Here is a 6000-nt window from a genome sequence, read left to right on the forward strand (position 1 = left end):
ACCATGTTACTGAGTGTTCACTATATGAAGTTTAGTTATGTTGTTGAATCAAAAACAATTAGTGATTTATTTTTTTAAAAATCTATATATATATATATATATATATATATATATATATATATATATATATATGGGAGGGAGGTTAGTAAGTTATGAAAATATATTCCTGGTAATCAAGTTACACAAAGGCTTTTGTGTTTCATCTCTGTAGGGAATCGTCTATATATATATATATATATATATATATATATATATATATATATATATATATATATATATATATATATATATATATTAAAAATATATAGACGTAATATATTACTTCATAATGTTATACTTATATAGACAGTAAATAATAATGTGTGTATATATATATATATATATATATATATATATATATATATATTACTAGAGAGAGATACAATCAGATACTTGTTGTTATAAAACGTTATCAAGATCTTTTTCCAGGCTAGATTGAAACCATAATTTTATATTTATTTGCATTGCTCATTTCATTATTTTCTTTTTCTCTTTATTTTAACATTTTTTATTTCTTATTTCTCTTATTTTCCCTTCTTATTTCCTATCTTTTTTTTTTTTTTTTTTGGGGGGGGGGGGTAGACTATGTAGTTCATCACCTCAAGACACGTCACAACAAATACCTTTTAAATGCATCATTTTCTTGATTTTTATCTTAGTTAAGCCGCCATTTTGGTTGGGTACAAAAGCGAAGGTTAAATTTACTCCCAACGTTCTTTCATGCCGAGGGTTGCTTAACTTTTTCGCGCTACCAATGGCCGCCTTAGACTTACGTACAATGATTTTTAAAAAAAGAAGAAATAATTTCACATTATTCGACTGAAACTCGAAATAATGAACTCGGCGAAATAATTTGCAGTGTATCTTATCCGCTGTCTTTACATTGACTATATCATTACTTAGCCATAATTGGTGATGCCGGGCTTTGTTTTAGCTTCCGATAGCGTTCAAGTTTTTTATGCATATGAAAGAGAAAATGCATGCATCGCAATTGCATTTCGATATTTATTTCAATATCGAAATTCTACTTCGAATATGTTTGTGTGCATGTTTCCATTTTGATTTTATATAGCAATTGACGATTTTTTTTAAAATCATTTCGAAGTTACTTTTCCTCAAAATATTTTCAATCATTATTTTTGTAGATGTTTTGAATTTAACCAATATGCCCAACAAAACGAGGTAAAATCCTACAATACTGGACTTTATTTTACAAAATACAAAGAAGTTGATAAAAAAAAAAGGGAACTCTCTATTTCTGATGCCAGTGTTCGCTGTCGCATAAACTCACGCACACAACTCGAGAGAAAAAAAAACTCGGTTGATCGGAGGCTATAGTTTAACTCTGACGTGGAGATGGAATGAAAAGGGTTGGCTCTCCAGCCAGGGCTGGAAAAGATTTAGGTGGGATGTGCCTTACAGTTCCCCCCCCCCCAACAAAAAAATAAAACAAAAAATAAGCATGAATTGATTGATATTAATGTTGTGACAATCACAAATCAAGAAAACATGTTATCATGGCGATACGGATATTTGAAACAATGGTTGTGGTGATGGTGGAGGAGGTAGTGGTACTAGTAGTAGTAGTAGTAGTAGTAGTAGTCATGGACATTATCACGTCGTGAAGGGTTATTCTCTATATGTAACGATTGTCATTATTTGACATTAATTGAATTTATAACTCATTAACTTACATACTGCTTAGAATTGGCGGCACTAAGGTCTTAATGGGTTCTCACCCTAATGTATAAGATCGGCCAAGCTTCTATCTAACTTTAATGATATGTTTAGCGTTTATTTAATAAATTATATCTTTTATATGAAATAGTTTGATGTGTGTGTGTGTGTGTGTGTGTGTGTGTGTGTGTGTGTGTGTGTGTGTGTGTGTGTGTGTGTGTGTGTGTGTGTGTGTGTGTGTGTGTGTGTGTGTGAGAGAGAGAGAGAGTTTTCTAGGGGAGTAATTTTGGATCGTATTGATTTTCACAAGAATCGAAGTTTAGCAGGATTCAAAGTTAGACCAGATACCGTTCATGGCCCGAAAGGTTACTTTTGCATTCTTTTCATATGCTGTTACCGGTAAAAAAAAAAAAAAAATGTGAAACTGCCAACTATCATCAGCGAAAATGCAAAGCTTTTTCGTCTAACCAAATGAAGAACACTTCGGCTATTGTACAATGCTTATATAAACTAGTATTAGGACGATAAATCAGAATCGAGAATCGGACAAAAAACGAAACTTTTAGGGGTATTAGAATCGGTAAAAAAATATGCCTACTTTCAGATGCCAAAAACGAATCTCCGAAGTGTTTTTATTATTATTATTATTATTATTATTATTATTATTATTATTATTATTATTATTATTATTTATTTATTTATTTATTTATTTATTTATTTTTAAAACTTATTTTACTATTGCTAGTATTAATGATAAATGGTTAATTTTTATTGATTTTAAACTACCAGTTAAACTAAAATCTATAGATTACCAGCCACAAGTGTAGTATGAAAATATATGCACATATTACATGGGTTCCCTCGGCACCAAAAGCAACAAAGTCTGGGCCATTTCTTAAATGGCCTTTTCCTTATTGATTGCGGTATGTTTTAGTCCTGTGCAGTTCTAGGAGGTCCAGGTTCTCAGGCTTTACCTTTTCTCATTGTGAAGGGATTGTTTTATTTCTAATTGCTTGAGCCGTCCCTATCGGGAATGTCGACGGGGCTACCCAGGCATTTTTTTTTTTTTTTTGCCAGTCAAAGTGCTCCTCTTTGAGTTTTCAATCCCACTTTCCAACCCTAGTATCTAATCTACTTGCCTTGGGAGGGAGATAAATACTGTTACAAGGGTCTTTATGATAATATGAAAATTAACACCTCAAAAGCAAAATAGTTAAAGATTTTTAAAGAATCGAAATCGGTAATTGTATCGGAATCGGAAAATTAGAACAGAATTGGTAATCGTATCGGAATCAGGAAAATTTTTGGTATCGTCCCATCACTAATATATGCATTTATATTTCGCTTACTCGCACTTATGATTGACAGCTAAATGGATAAGAGCGCCGTTGCCTAATGGGCGGTCGAGTTCTGATCCCCGGTTGAGATTTTTACCTGTTTAACAACCACTGAAGAAGAAAATAATTGAAAAAGAAAAAAAGAAATACGAACCCTCCAGAGCTTTGCTGAAACCATCCCTTCCACCGCCCCTCCATCACGGTCGGTAGGTTGGGATAGGTATACTATTTTTGTACAGGTCTAAACATGAGAGGTTTGTGCTATTTAAGAATTAAGCTCACATAGCAACATACAAAAATAGCTCATGGAAATGTTACGAGTAGACTTTTTTCTAACATGATGATCAATAGGTGTCGTCTGCTTCGTTCAGATTACTTCGTTCAAATACGTCATGAAAAGGCCTGTACTTATTAACCTAAGTTATCTCCTTTTTTTTTTTTTTTTTTTTTTTTTGGCGACATTTTTATCATTTCCTTTACATTCTTTTTCTTTCTATCCTTCTTTTTTTGTCTCCTCTCTACTCTCACCGGCTTTGTTTACACCATTTATTTTCCTATTTTTATTATATTTATTTACGATTGATGAAACAAGATCTATTGTATACTGCTGAGCATAAATTAAAATCAATACATAAATACAAATTTAAATAAACTTATCAACTTGTAACATATTTACTTAACTATTTTTTTTCGGTGATTTTTTTCCTGGCTTTTTTCTTAAGGGAAAGAATAAAAAATATCAGGTATATTTTTATGCTATCGCAAACTTGGATTGAGAATTTAAAAAAAAAAAAAAAAAAAAAAAAAAGGCCTGTGCATTACAAAAATAAAAACAAAAAAATTTTGTTTCGAAATTTTCGTGTATCTTGTCTCATCAAACTAAAATTTATTGACTTTTTGAAGTCCCTATTAATTTAATTTTATCAAGATTTTTATTCTATAACTTTATCTTTATTTTCAATAAAAAGAAGATTACTATAAGAGGAAGTTACTTAAATAACGAAGCATAATTTACAACTACCACACCGCTAAAACCAATATCCTCATTAGTATACATGCACACGCGCACGCATACACACATATGATTTTTCCAGAACTACGTCCTTTGAGCGGTTGATTATAGCACTGGTTCGTTAGCTTTTTTTTTTAATGACCAGCAGATCCGGAGACAAGAACACCTGTCACGATTTAATAGATTGTTAAATGTGTAGAATGTAAATAAAAAAAAACTGTTTGGATTGTTTAGATTAATCGGACAATTGTTCTCATCTTGAGTGTTATCTACATAACGTTTCGGTCAACGCAACTTCAAACCTTCGTCAGAAAAAGTCGCCACGTTTACACCTGACGAAGATCGGAAGTTACATCGACCGAAAAGTTGTGCAGATAACACTCAAGATGAGAACAATTGTAAAACTGTAAAAACATATTCTACTTCCAGTTTTACGATCAAGTGCGTGGGTTGCTTTTAAAAAAAAAACTTTACGCATTATATAATATATATATAATATATATTATATATATTATATATAATATATATTATATTACATACATGTTATATATACGTATGTCATTTGTATGTTATATACCTCCACAGCTCGTTATTTCGCTCTGTCACTGCTTTTCAATGTGGCGAATGTTTTAAATTGTGATTCGGCACTTGATCTCTAGGTCAGCAATCTGGACTTTTGCTCTCTTCGCTATTATCCTTATTACAAAGTAAAAGGAATTATAATGCTTACATATGTTTACATTCATATTATTGGTTGCCTAGGACGCTCAATTCTTTTATGCTGAGTTATACTTTGCGCTAGGTGGCAACCGTTCATAAGAACCCAACATTTGACGTCCATCTTTATGTCTATGCTTGACAACGTGGTGGAATATACAGAACACAGACCTGGCATGGTTTGCCAGATTTCCTTGCACATATAATTTGCTTTTGAGGAATTAGTGAAAGGGTTATTTATAGGTCAGACGCACTCTTTGAAAGCGTTTAGAGCACGCGATTGTACAAAGCTCTTGGCCAACGTTTATGCGCCACTAGAGAGACTTCCATGCAGAATTTCTACCGTGTTTACAGACACACACACACACACTCACACATACACACACACACACACACACACACACACACTTAAAATGAGATTTATAATTTTTACACGTTCTTCAGGGGATATTGGTAATCGATGTTAAGTTAATTATTAATTATCATTATTCCTTTAATTCGTGGCATTGTTTACGAGCAAGAACAAATTTTGATCTTGCTATGTTTATTCCTTATATATATATATATATATATATATATATATATATATATATATATATATATATATATATTCCGTCAACTGAATTAATTTTTTTTATCGAATTGTGAAATTTTCCACACATAAAAAATTTGCGTGTCTAATCAACCCACCATTTTTTTTTTTTTTTACCTTGGCTGTGTTTACGTACAATACTTTACACTGTCTTTTGTGGTGCATTTGAAATTATAATTTCTACTTTGTAATTGGTTGATACGAACCAAAAACAAAGATGTAAACAATCTAAAACCGGCTCGAATCTTAATTTCATTGTACATCATATTGCAACCAATTCCAAATCGAATCTAAGATCATATATATATATATATATATATATATATATATATATATATATATATATATATATATATATATATATATATATATATATATATATATATATATATATATAAACATTGTAGATTTATTTCCATTTGTATTAAGTTGCTGTTTTATTGATGCTACTGACAATATTATTAGACCATCGATTATTTTGTCTGCGGGATTGGAAATAAGAATATCCCAAATGAAGGATGAGACACGTAGAGGATTCAAACCTGTGCCTCAGAAGAAGACCGCCTAAATTTAGGCTTTTTCTATCTTACTAACTCGTTAGCCATGTTCCTCAAGAGGATATCCAT

Source organism: Euprymna scolopes, chromosome 10, assembly GCF_053919585.1.
Source record: "Euprymna scolopes isolate OS-2025 chromosome 10, ASM5391958v1, whole genome shotgun sequence".
NCBI classification, from domain to species: Eukaryota; Metazoa; Mollusca; class Cephalopoda; order Sepiida; family Sepiolidae; genus Euprymna; species Euprymna scolopes.